Raw genomic sequence first — 18,320 nt, forward strand, 5'->3', positions numbered from 1 at the left:
AGCTGGGAAACGATACTGAGAGCAGAACAGATGAAAAGGAATAAAGATGCCACCTCTGCAAAATCCATCACTTTTATAGCCAAATTAAGAAATTCCTTAGATAGGGATAAACTAGTTAATAGACCACATAATTAAAACAATTACATCATGTGGGTAATGTCCTAACATTTAGCCAATGAAAAATGAGAAAGGTGATAAACCATAAATTTAGCTGCTATACCACTTTCTGCCAGCAAGTGGAGATGAATCACCACATACTGTGAAAAATACATGTGTTTGTTTAAAAAGTACAAATCTTATAAGACCATAAGACAAAGGATCAGAAGTCAGCCATTCGGCCCATCGAGTCTGCTCTGCCATTTCATCATGAGCTGATCCAATCTCCCCTTTAGTCCCATTCCCCTGCCTTCTCACCATAACCTTTGATGCCCTGACTACTCAGATACCTATCAATCTCTGCTTTAAATACATCCAATGACTTAGCCTCCACTGCCGCCCGTGGCAACAAATTCCATAGATCCACCATAGATTCTGCCATAGATTCTTATCTGGCTAAAAAATTTTTTCGCATCTCTGTCCTGAATGGGCACCCTGCAATCCTGAAGTCATTTCTTCTCATACTAGACTCCCCCCACCATGGGAAACAACTTTGCCACATCCACTCTGTCCATGCCTTTCAACATTCAAAATGTTTCTGTGAGGTCCCCCCCCCCATTCTTCTAAACTCCAAGGAGTACAGTCCAATAGCGATCAAAAGTTCCTCATATGTTAACCCCCTCATTCCCGGAATCATTCTAGTGAATCTTCTCTGAACCCTCTCCAACGCCAGCACATCCTTTCTTAAATAAGGAGCCCAAAACTGCACACAGTATTCCAAGCGAGGTCTTACCAGTGGCTTATAGAGCCTCAACATCACATCCCTGCTCCTATACTCTATTCCTCTAGAAATGAATGCCAACATTGCATTCGCCTTCTTCACCACCGGCTCAATCTGGAGGTTAACCTTAAGGGTATCCTGCACGAGGACTCCCAAGTCCCATTGCATCTCATAACTTTGAATTCTCTCCCCATTTAAATAATAGTCTGCCCGTTTATTTCTTCTACCAAAGTGCATGACCGTACACTTTCCAAAATTGTAATTCATTTGCCACTTCTTTGCCTGTTCCCCCAAATCTATCCAAGTCTCTCTGCAGACTCTCTGTTTCCTCAGCACTACCGGCCCCTCCACCTATCTTTGTATCATCAGCAAACTTAGCCACAAAGCCATGTATTCCGTAATCCAAATCATTGATATACAACATAATAAGAAGCAGTCCCAACACTGGCCCCTGAGGAACACCACAGGTAACCGCCAGCCAACCAGAATGGGATCCCTTTATTCCCACTCTCTGTTTCCTGCCAATCAACCAACACTCTATCCAAGTATGTAACTTTCCCATAATTCCATGGGCTCTTATCTTGTTTAGCAGCCTCATGTGAGGCACCTTGTCAAAGGCCTTCTGAAAATCCAAATACACAACATCCACTGCATCTCCCTTGTCTAGCCTACTTGTAATTTTCCCAAAAAATTGCACTAGGTTTGTCAGGCAGGATTTTCCTTTAAGGAAACCATGCTGAGTTCTGCCTATCTTGTCATATACCTCCAGGTACTCCGTAACCTCATCCTTGACAATCGACTCCAAAAACTTCCCAACCACCGATGTCAAGCTAACAGGTCTATAATTTCCGTTTTGCTTCCTTGCCCCCTTCTTAAATAGTGGAGTGACATTTGCAATCTTCCAGTCCTCTGGAACCAGGCCAGAATCTATCGACTTTTGAAAGATCATTGTTAATGCCTCTGCGATCTCCACAGCTACTTCCTTCAGAGCACAAGGGTGCATTCCATCTGGTCCAGGAGATTTATCTACCCTTGGACTATTCAGCTTCCTGAGTACTTTCTCCGTTGTAATTGTGACTGCACACACTACTCTTCCCTGACACCCTTGAATTATATTGCTGATGTCTTCCTCAGTGAAGACTGATGCAAAATACTCGTTCAGTTCCTCCGCCATCTCCTTATCTCCCATTACAATTTCTCCAGCATCATTTTCTATCATTTCTATATCTACTCTCACCTGTCTTTTACTCTATATACTTGAAAAAGCTTTTAGTATCCTCTTTGATATTATTTGCTAGCTTCCTTTCACAGTTCATCTTTTCCCTCTTAATGACCTTCTTAGTTTCCTTTTGTTAGCTTTTAAAAACTTCCCAATCCTCTGTCTTCCCCCACTAATTTTTGCTTCCTTGTATGCCCTCTGCTTTGCTTTTACTTTGGCTTTGACTTCTCTTGTCAGCCACGGTTGCATCCTTTTTCCATTTGAAAATTTCTTCTTCTTTGGAATATATATGTCTTGCACCTTCCTCACTTCTCACATAAACTCCAGCCACTGCTGCTCTGCCGTCCTTCCCACTAGTGTCCCTTTCCAGTCCTTGGCCAGTTCCTCTCTCGTGCCACTGTAATTTCCTTTACTCCACTGAAATACCGACACATCGGATTTCGGTTTCTCTTTCTCAAATTTCACTGTGAACTCAATCATGTTGTGATTAAAACAAAAGGTATTATTAAAAACAATGGTTTCCACCAAACCTATACCCTAGGGTTTTGATTGTAATATATTCAAGTTAACACATGATACAAAATGATGTGTTATTGTGAGCAGAGAAGAGGATGCAGAGAGGTTCTGGGAGATAAAGATGAGTTAAGTGAATTGTCAACAACCTGCTAACTGGACTATCATGTGGAAACATTATAGACAGAAAAGAATTAAGTGCAGAGTATTTCTTGAAAGTGGTTGGTTGTCAAGTAGTCCTGGGTGTCCTTGCACACAAATCACTCGGAGTTAACATCAAGTCCAGTAAGGAATCAGGAATGAATTAGTACTTTGACCTTTACTTCAAAAGGATTCGTGTACAAGAGAAAAGATGTGTTGCTCCAATTATATAGGGTCCTGGTCTTCCACCTCTGCCACAAAAGGGACCAATTTCTAAAATGTAGGGTCAAAAACTATCCCACTTAAACTAACCCTGACAATATTACACAAGACTTATGAATGGGTTATATAAAGTTTGTGCATTAGGGTGCATCATATCAGAGGACAGAAGAGAGTCCGGGCAGCTGCAAATGAATAGCCAAAAGGGAAGGGATTTAATACAGGGATGTAAGAGAAGCAAATCTACATGAACTCTAAGATCCAGGAGGACTCTAGGACAGCAATCCGTTACAGAGATTGGGTCTCTGAAAATAAGGATGGGAATTTTGTTGCATGGGGAGCCAATGCAGATCACCTACCACAATGAATGGGAGTTGAGTGATGGGATTTGGCAGAGGTAAATAGAAAGACATGGGGATTTTTTCCAATATGTGAGATGTCTTGGCAAACATAATTCAAAGAGAGCTAATTTGTTAATTAAAGATTTCAAAATGTTCCACAACTGCATGGTCCATCAACCATTCCTTCCAACAAAAATAAACACATCCACATGCAACAAATGTACTGGCAGGTTAGTTACACACAGTTTTTCACTTTGTGAAGGCACAGGAAGACAAATTAAATACTTAAGCAGTGACACTGCACATTTTTGAATTGTACTCAACAATAGCTTCCACCAAAATTCCACATCTCACCGTCCACCCGGCCTCCTCCTCAGTGGCTCACATTATCCAAGACCAGCTGAGCAAAAATGTCAAACACTTCCTGATAGCTATGACAAGCACAATTCAGCAGCTCCTTTTCTCTCTCTCTCTCTCTCTTTCCCTCCCTCTCACTCTCTCTGTCTGTCTCACTCACTCCCTCTCTCTCTCTCTCTCTCACTCTCTCTCTCACTCACTCCCTCTCTCTCACTCTCTCTCTCAGTCTCTCTCACTCTCTCTCTTACTCTCACTCCCTCTCTCTCTCTCTCTCTCTCTCTCTCTCTCTCACTCTCTCTCTTTCCCTCTTTTTCACTCTCTCTCTCTCACACTCCCTCTCTCTCTCACTCTCTCAGCTCTCTCTCACTCTCTCTCTTTCCCTCTTTTTCACTCTCTCTCTCTCACCCTCTCTCTCTCACTCTCTCTCTTACTCTCACACTCCCTTTCTCTCTCTCTCTCTCTCTCTCTCTCTCTCTCTCTCTCTCTCTCTCTCTCTCTCTCTCTCTCTCTCTCTCTCTCTCTCACTCTCTGTCAGCTCCCACATCCAGACTCAATGAATCTTCTTCTCTCCCCACCATCAAGGTTTTCTGTAAGAGGCAGTTCCCCAGGAAACACCATTAAAGACCTTCACTACCCAGGACTTAGTCAGCTACTAATTCAAATGGTCTTTACCAACACCCTTACCTTGAGCATCCACACTCTGCCCTGAATACCATCCGACTGAAACTGTCCTGTTGAAACAGTGACCATTAACCTTCAAAACATCACTGTCTCCTATGCATTAATTACATAATGTGCTGGATCTGGAGATAATATTACTCTGAATAGTCTTCTGAAGTCAAGATTGGAGTATAAATCTTGGGTCACAGCTGTTTATTAGATGTTCATAGCAAAGAAATCACAGCAAGCAATTCACTCTACTGCAAGTAAGAAACACAGGAAGAAGACAAAGAAAAGACAAAAACCTAAGAAGTATTGATCAACTTATATTGAAAACTAGACCTAGCAAGACAGATGAGGAAATTCATTAATAACAACATCCTACGAGACAGAATTTATGACATTACACAGGCTATAGACAAAGAAACTGTAAAAAATACAAAGCCAGCTATACTACAAATGACTAAAATGCCACTGAATATTTAGACGACAGGTGATTATACAAATATATCAGCAAACATAAAGAAAACAAAACCACAAGAAAAATTAGGCCCTAATCCAACAGCTCAGGGTATTAACACATACTCACCAGTGACTTACATCAACCATCCCACTGTAGAAGTTCCTCCAGCCGTTTGCATCAGCCAAAACTGTCTACTCAATCAAACCTGGATTTTTTAGAATCCCCTTTCTTCTGTGCTGACTTTGGCAAAAAGCTCAACCACCTTATATTGCTCAGTCTAAACCATCACCGTAAACTTCCTTACTCTCTCACTTTCAAAGTACAAAGTTCAAAGTAAATTTATTATCAAAGTACGAATATGTCAGCGCATTCAACCCAGAGATTCATTTTCCTGTAGGCATACTCAACAAATCAATAGAACAGTAACTATAACAGCATCAATGAAATATCAGCCTGAGTGCAGAAGACAACAAACTGTGCAAATCCAAATATAAGTAAATAAAACTTTTTTTTATCCAGAGAGTTGTGGATTTATGGAATTCATTGCCACGTACAGCTGTGGAGGTCCCGATCATTGAGGGTGTTTAAGGAGGAGATTGATAGATATCTAATTAGTCAAGGTATCAAGGGATATGGGGAAAAAGCCAGAAACTGGAGCTAAATGGGAGAATAGTTTAGCTCCTGGTGGAGTGGCGGAGCAGACTTGATGGGCCGAAAAGGCCTACTTCTCTTTGTCTTGTGATCTTGTGAACAAGGACATGAAATAACAAGATAAACAGTCCTTAAAGTGAGATCTTTGGTTGTGGGAACATCTCAATGGATGGGCAAGTGGGTGTAGTTATCCCATTTTGTTCAAGAGCCTGATGGTTATGGCCTAGTAACTGTTCTTGAACCTGGTGGTGTGAGTCTGGAGGCTCTTGTGCCTTCTACCTGATGGCAGCAGTGAGAAGAGAGCATGACCTGGGTGGTGAGGCTCTCTGATGATGGATGCTGCTTCCCTACAACAATGCTTCTTATGGATGTGCTCAGTGGTTAAGAGGGGTTTACCCGTGATGCACAGGCCTGAATCCACTAACTTTTGTAAGACTTTCCATTCAAAGACATTGGTGTTTCCATCCCAGGCTGTGTTGCTGCCAGTCAATACACTCTCCACTACATATCTATGGCAGTTTGTCAAAGTTTTTGATGTCGTGCTGAATCTCTGGGGACTCCTAAGGAAGTAGAGGCATTGTCATGCTTTCCCCACAATTGTTCTTACATGATGGGCCCAGGACAGATCCTCTGAAATAGTAACACCTAGAAGTTTAAAGTCGCTGACCCTCTCCACCTCTGATCCTCCAATGAGGACTGGCTCGTGGACCTCTGGTTTCCCTCTCCTGCAGTATACAGTTTGTTCCTGAGTATTGTTGACATTGAGTGGGAGGTTGTTATTATGACACCACTCAGCCAGATTTTTGATCTCCCTCCTGTATGCTGATTCATCTCCATCTTTGACTTGGCCCACAATAGTGGTGTCATTAGCAAACCTGAATATGGTATTGGAATTGTGCTTAGCCACACAGTCACAGGTGTAGAGCAGGGAGCTAAGCACTCAGGCCTGTGGTGCTCCTATGCTGATGGGATCGTGGAGGAGATGTTATTGCCAATCCGAACTGACTGGGGAAATGAGGAAATCCAGGATCCAACTGCACAAGAAGGAATTGAGGCCAATTACATCGTCTTCTCAGAACTTATCTCCATTATCAGAGATCTACCTTCCATCTCTATTTCTGTCCCAACACCACATGCTCTCTGATACTTCTATGAAGAATCACATACAATTAGACCATAAGACCATAAGGCATTGGAGCAGAATTTGGCTATTCACCAGTCGGGTAGCTCTACCATTCCATCGTGGCTGATGGAAGCCCTCTCAACCTGCTTTCTCCCCGTAACCTTTAATGTCCTTATTACTCAAGAACCTATGATCCTTTACTTTAAATATACCCAGTGCTTTGGTCTCCACATCCATCCGTGGCAATGAATTCCACGGATTCACCATCCTCTGGCTAGAGAGTTACCTCCTCATCTCTGTTCTAAAGGGTTATCTTTCTTTTCTGAGGCTGTGCCCTGTAGTCCTAAACATCCTCACTATGAAAAATATCCTCTCCATCTCCACTCTATCCAGGTATTTCAATGTCCAAAAAGTTACAGTGAGATCCCCCGTCATTCTTCTATACTCCATGGAGTAGATGCCCAGATTCATCAAATTCACCTCATGCCCTTTAATGTTAGAATTGCTCATGAATATTTTTTTTTGTCTCGAGTGCAGTAACCAATATCTGGTGATGTAGTGGCATGAGAACTGGACTTCAAGGCAGATGGTCCTGAGTTCAAATCCAACCAGGTCCCAACCAGGTCTCAACAGTACGTGCATGGAAGAAAGGCCTGGCAATCTACTTCCGTATCTTGTCATGAAAACCCTATGGACCTATGGTCCATGAGGTCATGAAGAGTCGGACTCGACTAAATGACTGAACAACAACAACAACCAGTCTCTGGCTGGAAAATATGTTTTAGCTCAGCTCTGAAGCTCTGAAGTATAGAGGTTTGTTAGAGGAAGAGTTTTTACACTGAGAGTGGCAGGTGCATGGAATGCACTGCAGGGATGATGGTAGATGCCGATACATTAGGGACATTTAAGAGACTTAGATAGGCACATGGATGATAGAAAATAGAGGAATAAGTGGGAGAAAGAGTAGTTAGATCTTAGGGTGGGTTAAAAGGTCAGCACACCATCATAGGTTGAAAGGTCTGCATTGTGCTGGACTGTCCTATGGACTACACTCTTAAAAGGAACAATAAGGTGATTACCCAGATGATCAGTCTTTTTAGTGGTCTTTAATAACTACCTAATCTGGCTGAACCTTATACACTTGTGAACTTGTTTCAGATTGGTGGAAGTATCGGAGTGAAGAGGACAAAGCAACCACATATAATTCAGTTCCTATCATGACTAAATAATGAAGGCAAAGGTTTAGAAGTGGGGTCAGAGACACAAAGGGGCGGCCAAACATTTGACTTTTGAAGATTAGTTGTTACATTGAGTGGTCTACCCTATGGTGACATATTAAGGAAAAACAAAAGGCTAATATTTGTATGGTGCCTTTCTCATCCCTGGATAATTAACAGCAAACTCAATTCTCTTGAAGTGTAGTCACTGTTGCAGTTTAGAGGAAATAGAAGCAAGTCTGTACAAACAACAACATGATGACCAAATAAATATCAGCCACCATTCTGGTAGTAATACTCCTATTCCTCTTCAGCACAATGCCACCACAAAGGAAGCACGGCAACACCTCTACTTTCTTGGAAGCTTGTGTTAATTTGGCATGTCACCTAAAATTTTGACAGACTTGCACAGTGCACAGTAGAGAATATCCTGACCGGTATGGAAAACACCGGCGCCCAAGAACAGAAAAGTCTAGAGAAAGTTCTGGTGCAGCCCAGTTCATCACAGCAAAGCCTGCCCCCACCATCGAGCACATTCACACTGGGCACTGCCACATGAAGGCAGGGACCCATGCCACCCAGCTCATGCTCTCTCACCACTACCATTGGGCAGAGATACAAGAGAGACAGAGAGATACAGAGAGATACAGAGAGGCAGAGATACAAGACCCTTATGCGCCACACCACCAGGGTCAGGAACAGTTATTACCTTTCAACCATCAGGCTCCTGAATAACTTCACTCACCCCAACTCTACAATCTACAAACTAATTTTTGAGTTCTCTACAACTCATGTTCTCAGTATTAATTATATTTTAGTATTTGCACTATTTGCCTTCTATTGCACATTGGTCATTTGTTCATCTTGATTTATGTATCATTTTTCTTTATTTTCCTGTAAATTCCTGCAAGGAAATCAATCTCAAGGTAGTATATGGTAACATAGAGCATACATACTTCGATAATAAATTTACCTTGAACTTTGGGATATGTAATGCCCACAAGAGAGAACAACAGGTCATTGATTAACAACACAAATGACAGAAGACATCTCTATTCCATAGGTGCAGTTCTGTAGAGACATCCTGGATTTTGGTTCCTAAACTTTAGAAGTGAAACGTCTAGTCAAAGTTAGTTGTTCCTCACTGAGCCATGCAAAGACAAGGGGAAACTTCAGGAAAACCTTCACTTCTCAATCAGATTACAAATGTAATCACATAGTTCACTCTTGTTCAGTCAAAATCATGAACGGAGCCTCGATTAGATTGAAATAAAGCTACTTAAATCTGGCATGCAGGGTCATCAGAGGCTGCAGGTGAGTGCACTGTTGGGATAGTTCAGGCCAAACATCTGGGACTGATGTGTGTGGGCTACATGTTGGACGCCTCTGACTCTGTGTGGTCCTAAAACGGTATAAAATGCAATAACATTCAGCTGGCTGTAGTCCAATATACAAACACCCAGGACAGCATTTATCTATATGTGTGCAGAGTAAAACCTTACTTTCATATCAAACAAAACCAATAGCTGGAGCTAATGCCAGCATCTCATAAACTCCCTCTTTTCAAATGAATTGCCTTGAATGTTTGCAAAAATCTGGGACAGTGTCCTTTCAGACATGCACACTGGTTTGGACTGTGTATTTTCCTAACTGCAGATTGGAAATGGCAAGCTGTAACTGAATAACTGACCAGCCAGTCCCACATGGTTGCCAGGAGACTGCTAGCTAAAGCACTGACATAAGCATGATCTGCTTGGATAATGTGACAAGCCTCATAATGTTTTCCCTGCAAGGTTTAATATGAATGCTATTTATATAAAAATATTATTCTCTTCAGACACGGGAGTGAGAAATGGTGTTTCTCATAATAGTCCCTGTGTCCTTCACCACTTTAATAGATGCTAAGCTTTATGTAGCAGACTCTAATATGGAATTTCTTGCCACACGCTACTCTCCTTTTCTGAAGAGGCAATAGCTTCATTATCTGATCAGCCGAGCCAAACCTTGCAAGTGAAATTGATAACCTTTACTGTGGTTATGCAGAAAGGAGCAAAGATGCTTATCAAATGATAATTAACAAAGAAGAAAATTTCTCTTTATTCAGGGCCCAGCAGAATCAATTAATTTAAAAGTAGGCCCATTCATGCTGTGAGGACATATATCAGAACGCTTTTATGTGAAAAGTAAATATGAAGTTACTTCTGATAAAGACACATTTGGCATACATCTACGAATTACCCAACATTTTTAAGAAAATGTGGATTCCATTCTCTCCCTATTTAGCCCTCTCTCTTCAAGAAGAACTAACCATGGGATTGACTTATTGTTTTAACCCATAACTCATAGAAATTAAAGATTAAAGATTAGCTTTATTTGTCCCATGTACATCAAATCATTGAAATATACAGTGAAATGCATCGTTTGCGTCTTATCAGATCGGTGAAGATTGTACCGGGGGCAACTTCAAGTGTCACCACGCTTTTGCTAACCACGGCATCCCCACAACTCATTGACCCTAAATGTGCATCTTTGGAGTGTGGGAGGAAACCAGAGCACCCAGTGGAAACCCACACAGTCACAGGGAGAACATACAAACTTCTTACAGACAGCGGCAGGAATCGAACCCTGATCGGTGAATTCTTGCACTATAAAGTGATTGCACTAGCTGCTACACTACCATGCCACTATTTTAACCCTATTTCCAATTAGACACCAATACAGCATCTACTACACTGGAGCCACCTCAGAAAGGCATAGGGTTAAAGTACAGATGGATGAGACGTTACACGAAAGCCCCATTTTCTTTTGAACTTTGAATAAGAGGAGAGGGATTTTCAATTGGATAATATTTATTGCTGTAATGTCACCCACAGGCATTGCCCATTTTAGCAAGTCTTTGTTAGTCTTTAAGTAATCTTGGAATCTGCTGTAGCCACATTATTTTTGGTACTTAGAGATTTCTAGACAGTTACTGTCTTTGATGAGCAGTCCTCCACTATTAGTAGAAATTAGGAAGATAAATGTGTGTACTTATAATTATGACAGAACCTCATTTACATTATAGAGGTTGTCCTTGGCTGTGATTCCAGAATTCCTGATGGAACTCTATATAGAGTCACAGAGAGATACAACACAGAAACAAGCCCTTTGGCCCATTGAGTCCATGCTAACCATTTAGCACTCTCTTAAATTATCCTTCCGTAACATATTTGACTCTCCCACAGTCTCCTTAACATTGGAATAACCTCAGGCCAACCATCAAAGTATTGAAGCCAAGTCATTAGCTTTGTGACTATGATCCTTTCAACACTATTTGATTGGCAAATTACTATATGTGGAACAACTGCATTACATGGCTTGTATCAAGTTTATAAAATTATCAACTAATCAAGCAGTGAAACAAAAACAACAGGCACGTTGTAAGAAAATCTTCTATTTATGTATAAACCAAAAGCTGTTTGAGATCGAGAACAAAAATCATGTGCAATTAAAAAGGCTAGGTAATGAAAAATGCCAAATATTTTGGTGCGATTAAAATATAACGATGTCCCAGAAAGGTGGTGTCCATTATTAAGGACCCCATTACCCGGGACATGCCCTCTTCTCATTGTTACCATCAGGAAGGAGGTACTGAAGCCTGAAGGCACACACTCAGCGATTCAGGAACAGTTTCTTCCCCTCTGCCATCCAATTTCTAAATAGACATTGAACTCATGAACACTACTTCACTTTTTTTGCAATAATATTTTTAATTGAACTAATATGTATATATTTACTGTAATTCATTTATTTGTTTTTTTTCTATATTATCATGTATTGCATTGTATTGCTGCTGCTGCTAAGTTAACAAATTTCACAACATACACCAGTGATAAGAAACCTGATTCCGATTCTGATGTTTTGTTTTCAACCATCTCAGGCAGTAATAAACACCATATTGGAAATGCAAACTGAAATCCAAAATGCTTTGGATGAACTGGATGGGCTACAGCAACAGAAGACCGTGAAAATGCACTCAGTGGCCACATCATTAAGCACAGGAAGGTGATCAGAGGAAAACATGGGAGGGGTGATATTAGTTGTAGGGTTTTTCCACAGACAGTGGTAGAATGCACTGCCGGGGTGGTGGTAGAGGAAGGTACATTAGGAACATTCTAGAGACTCTTAAACAGGCATATTGATGATAGAAAAATTAATCAATGTATAGTATTGATGTTGGAGTAGGCCAAAGGGTCATTACGGCATCATGGGCTGAAGGGCCTGTATGATGCTGTACTGTTCTATGAAATCCGAAGCATCAGCTTCGGCAGCTAGAAGCCAAACTGTGTGTCAACATCTCTGAAGACTTGCCTGAGCCCAACCCATCGGTGCAGTTATGAAGAAGGCACAACAGTGGTTACATTTCATTATGAGTAAAGTCAGCCAGCTCCTTTATGGGTACAAGGCACCTCACGCTGAGGACATCTGTAAAAGGTAGTGCCTCAAGGAGGCAGAACATATCATTAAGGGCCCTCACTATCTAAAACATACACTCTTCTCATTTCTGCCTTCAGGTAGGAGGTACAAGAGCCTGAATACAAAAGCTCACCATTTTAGGAACAGCTTCTTCCCCACCACCATCAGATTTTTTTAACAGACCATGAACATTACCTCACTTCATGCTCTTTAATTGTACTACTTATTTAATTTTTAAATATATTTCTTAGTGTAGCTTATAGTATACTTCATGCATTGCACTGTACTGGGACCGCAAATCAACAAATTTCATGGTGCACTGTATGTCAGTGATAATAAACTTGATAATAAACTTGAAGGCGTCATTAAATTTGCGAACATCCACAAAGTCAGAATCACCGATGGAGGAGATTACAAACACTCAGTAGCCATGTTATTAGATGCTGGAGGTAGCTAATAAACTGGCCATTGAGGTTACATTGAAGGTGATTGAATGGAAGTATGGGGGAGTATTAGAGTTAGGTTTGTTGGTCTCCCATCCACGCAGGTCATGACACAAGCACCTCAAAGTAATAAAAATAAATACAGAATGCAGAACACCGTGTTGGAGAGAAAATGCAGTGCGGGAAGGTAAGTACGTTAAGAAATTGGAGTTTATGAGTTCATTTTTAAGAGCCAGGGTCTGATAATAGCAGGAATCAAGTCTAGTGGTGCATGCTCTCAAAAAAGTGCCCAGTGGGAAAGGGGAGAAGAAAGAATGACTGTGTTGAGGGGGTGTTTGATTATGACGGCTGCTTTCTCAAGGCAGCAGTGAGTAGTATATAATGAAGAAGAAATGATCAATGATTTCAAAGCAAAATAAGATTTCATGGCTTTGAGAATAAGGCAAGGAAATAGGATTGACTGGATTAATCTACAGAGAGCCAGCATTGAGTTAACAGGTGGTGTGGCCTCCTTCTGTATAAGAGAAACTACAACAAAAAAAAGCAATGATTTATATAATTTGTTTGAAAGGAATTTCTGAATAAATGTCCAGCACTTCAGTTTGTTTATTAGTGACTGGTTTTGTCAGAGCTGACTGAGAAGCAAAAGTTTATTTTCAGTTATATGAAACAAAGTCGACATAACACAGGAAAAAAAATAGTTGATTCCTTTGTCCCTTTTACAAATTTATTAACTTGAAGTAAACAAATAAGTGACAACATTCATTCCAAGGAAATAATTTATGGAAATTATTCCAGTTTTATTCTCTTGGATCTAACTTTCCATCCTTTCAACACAAAAGTTAACAATTATTCAACTTACACAATGCGGCAAGTTTACTTTTCAACCCCAATTAATTCTTAGTGTCATGGGAGATTCATGAATCAATGCCACTTGAAATTTGAAAACTGCTGAATATTTGTGTCTTGGCTTTATCATTTCGACGGTCTAAAGAGCACCAGATTCTCCACATACATTTTGGACCTTGCAAGAAAGAAACTTGATTGATTTGCAAACACAAGGAAATCTGCAGATGCTGGAAATTCAAGCAACACACACAAAATGTTGGTGGAACGCAGCAAGCCAGGCAGCAAGTTGTGTCCTGATGAAGGGACTCAGCCTGAAACGTAGACGGTGCTTCTGCCTATAGATGCTGCCTGGCCTGCTGTGTTCCACCAGCATTTTGTGTGTATAACTTGATTAATTCACTTGTCCAGATGTCAAGTTTAACAGAAGGTGGCGAATCTCAGCAGCTCTCTAGCCCAGAGGATTCTGGAGATCAGATGATTAAAAGTATTTAAGGTGCAGGTAAATAATATTTTTGAAATTTGGGGAATTGAGAATTATGGATAAGAAGAGCTGAAGCCAGTGTAGATCAGCCATAATCAAAGTGAATGGTGGAACAGGCTCATTCTCCTATGTTCTAACCATTTAGTTATAGAGTCAGAACACCGACACAGAACTCAGACGCAGTCCCTTTGCTCAACTACTCCATGCTGAACTACTATGCTGCCTCGTCCCATCGACCTGCATAGCTCTCCATACCCTTCCCATTCTTGTACCTATCCAAGTGTCTTTTAAATGTTGAAGTACAAGCCTTTCACCATATTTTGGTGTACGAAACAACAGCAGAGCAACTTCAATACATTAAAGAAAAAAGAAACAGCCTGAGAAAAGGAGATCAAGTGAAAAGCTTATCATTTTGGGATGAAGGTCAAATACTCGGAATGCTATTTGCTTGCGGCTATTCTTTGCATAATCTGTTCTTTTTCTCTCTCTGCACTTTGGGTGTAGGATGGTAATTTTTTATGGGTTCTTTAGGGTTTCTTGTTTCGTGGTTGCCGGTAAGGAGACAAATCTCAAGGTTGTGTAATGTATGAATACTTCGATAACAAACGTTCTTTGAACTTTGCTGTACTGAAAATTAACTAAGGAGGAAGATCATATTCTATTGTCAGATCAGTGTATTTGCAAGCACTTTATACAGTGTGGCATTTACACTGAGGGTAATAATTTGTGCTTATTTGTAGTAGTTTACTTGCTTGAGGATGAGAGCCATTTTGGGGCAGGATAGTTGAAGTTTGAGGTATCAGTTTTACTGCTGGACACTTAACTCAAAAGGCAGAAGTGTGGTTATTACTAGATGTGAGTATTTGGTGAAGGTAATGAAAGTCTGAAAGTTCAAAATTCGAAGTAGATTTATTATCAATGTACTTATATATCACCATATACTACTCTGAGATTCATTATCAAGTGGACATTCACAAAGAAACACAATTGAATCAATGAAAATTACACACAAACAACCAATGTGTAAAAGAAGACAAAATGTTCAAATGTAAAATAAACCAAATAAATAAATAATAATAAACATTAAGAACATGAGTTAAAGAATCCTTGAAAGTGAGTCCATAGGTTGTGGAATCAGTGCAGATTAGCGGTGAAGGAAATTATCCATGCCGGCTCAGGAGCCTGAAGTTTGTATGATAATAATTGTCCCTGAATTTGGGCAAGGCTTCTGTACCTCCTTGCTGACAGCAGCAGCTAGATGAGAACATGTCCGTGATGATGGTTGTCTCCTTGTGGGCATTCTCAGCGGTGGGGAGCTCTTTGCCATATGCAGAGGCTCAATGCCATGAGGAGAGGCGACTGTTCGGTGAGATTGTTCTTCCCTTAGAGCATTTGCCATTGAAACAACGAACTGAAAACTCTCTTTGATAGCTGTGCATTGCAAGCAATGCAGTACTGGAAATCAATGGAAGAGAAATCAGAGTAAGGAATAAAACAGCCAGTTGAATTGTTCGATAACTATTGAAGCCCTTTTATACCGTTAATTCTCCAGACCAATATTATACGTGGGCACATCCACAGTATTATACAAGCTGTGAAGGAAAATGATTTAATTTACTCCAGATCCTCCATCCTTAGGGCTCTCAAATAAGCAGTGCTTCACTTAGCCCTGCTCTGCTAATTAAGCAAGAAATGCACTCTGCTTGAATGGTGAATGCTGTGACAAGTTCCTCAGAGTGATGTATTATTCTGACTGAGGTGGAATTATTAAACTTGACCCAAGAGTGATATTCTAAAATTAATAGAGTAATTCAGTAAAGGGAAATCACAATATCCCACCCAAAGTACGGCTTTAAATTAGGTATCATATACTGGGCAGCCAAATCAGCAGTTTACACCATGGGTTCAGCTCCCACAGTTCTGTTGCAAAACCTGTTGAAGTCCTTCTCCAGAATCTGCTTCAGCATTTCACGTTCAGCGTTTGGCTCACCACCGCTGACTGTGCAGGCTTGCCGGTGACATGTGCCTGTAATCTGGCTGCTTGGAGGTTTGAAGCCAGGGGTTCTGGGCCAGAATTGTCAGTCGGTGTCCTTACTAAATCAGACAGCGATATGATGCCTCCTGAGGAATCTGGGATCATCAGCTTGTCGAGAGGGGTGAACTAGCCCAGTCAGGAAATGATCTAGGTCAATACACCATGCCCATCAGGAGTCAGACTGTGCCAAACGAACAGGCGTTGCAACAAAGCCTGGCCAGCACAGTGAGACACGATCTCTTCCGCACACAACTTTACCTCTTTCTTGCAACAACTGTATACTGTTCATCTTCTCCACAGGTGCTGTTTGACCAGCCGATCTCCTCCAGCAATCTGTATCATTTGCTCTGGAGTTTCAGCATCTGCAGAATCACTTGCATTTGTAATATATCTTTGTGTTTCTCTGCTGCTAACTGTTACTGATGCTCTATGCCCATGATGTGGCAGCAAGTAAGCTTTTCATTGCATACAACCACTTGTGCACGTAACAGTAAACTCAACTTTGACATCGAACATGGTTGCCTGTTGCCCCAAGTGGTATCTGAAAAACACAAAAGAATTAGTTCCTTGATTCCCAGTCATGTCCTTCTGCCACTTTGAATATTTAGGCAGTCAGATGTAAAAGGCAGGAAACAACTCCGCTGCCTTTCCAGGGCTGAAAGGAGAGTGATGTCTCGTCCTCACGCTGTTTGTGAGCCTCAGCCAAAGGTCATGATCTTCAGCTACGAAGTTCACAGAATAGCATTGCTGGCTTTCTATACGAAATGTGGTGCTTAAACAGACAAGATTGAAGTTTATTTATCTTGTGTACATTGCAGCATACAGTGGAATATGTCATTTTGCATTATCATCAGGCCCTCCACTGGTCATGGGTTTTGCATCCTAGCTGTCTATGTTTCAGCCGATGTCCAAGCCAAGGCAGTACGATACGGAGAGCGAGCTCTTGCCCATGCCATAACCACCTGCTCAAAAGTCGTATCTATCAATTTCTCTGCCTCCCGGATGATCCTAAGTTCATCCAACTTCTGCTCCAGCTCCCTAACGTGGTTTATCATGAGCTGGTGTCAGCTGCACTTCTCATAGGTATAGTCATCAGGGAGATTATCAGGTTCCATGAATTCCCACATGCTACATGATAAGTATTCCATTCCCATATCTGCCATCCTGCCTGCACTGTACCATGGCCAACCAAGACCAAATCAGCAACAACAAAAGGAAAAACCTATCGTTCTCACCTATTCCTCTGGCCTCAGCTTCTTCTCGTCAAAGCTCTGGAGTCGAGCATCCACTCTGACTCTAGCCCCCACTCCAACGATAGCTGCTTCACTAGATCCTATCCCTCTTTTATGGTCATTACAGCCATTCCCCTCGGCGACAGGTATACCCCTTTGGCTACTGCTGAGGGGGATGGCCTAACTGGGCAAGGCAGCAGCAGCCAGACCAATGGCTCTGTGGTCAGCTCTGGGCTTAAGAAGAGTAGGATGAAGTCAGGCTGAGCAATAGTCATGGGGATGTGATAGTAGGGGGACAGATATGAGACAGTAAAAGAGACGCCAGTATAGTGTGTTGCGTCTTGCATGCTAGAGTCCAGAATGTCTCTGAGTAGTTGCAGAATATTCTTGAAGGGGAGGGTGAGCAACCGGAGATCATGGCAGAAGAGGGGTAGAGGTCCTGAACAGTAAGTTTAGGGATTTAGGAAGGAGGATGAAGAGTAGGGACTCCAAGGTGGTAATCTCTGGGTTACTCCCAGTGCAACGAGCTAGGGAAGGTCAGAAGAAGATGATAACGCTGGTGAATGAGTGGCTGAGGAGACGGGGCAGGGGGCAGGATCACTAGAACCTTTTCTAAGGAAGGGGTGTTCTGTACCAGTGGAACGGGTTGCACCTGAACTAGAAGGGAACCAATATCCTGGGAGGGAGGTTTGCTAATGCTATTGGGGAGGGTTTAAATTTGCAGAGAGATGGGATCCGAAGTGAAGAGGTGGAGGATGGGGTGGGTGGCACACAAGTGGAGACAGCTTGTAGGGAGTTTGTGAGGAAGGATAACGAGATGATAGAGCACTCAGCCTGATGGTCTGAGCTGTGTCTATTTTAATGCAAGGAGTATCATAAACAAGGCAGATGAATTTAGAGCATGCATCAATACATGGAACTATAACTTTGTGGCCACTACAGAGACTTGGATGTCTCAGGGGCAAGAATGTCTGCTGAGAGTGCCAGGCTTTAGACATTTCAAAAAGGACAGGGAGGGAGGCAAAAGAGGTAAGGCGTGACATT

This window comes from Hypanus sabinus, chromosome 8 (assembly GCF_030144855.1).
Source record: "Hypanus sabinus isolate sHypSab1 chromosome 8, sHypSab1.hap1, whole genome shotgun sequence".
Taxonomy (NCBI): Eukaryota; Metazoa; Chordata; class Chondrichthyes; order Myliobatiformes; family Dasyatidae; genus Hypanus; species Hypanus sabinus.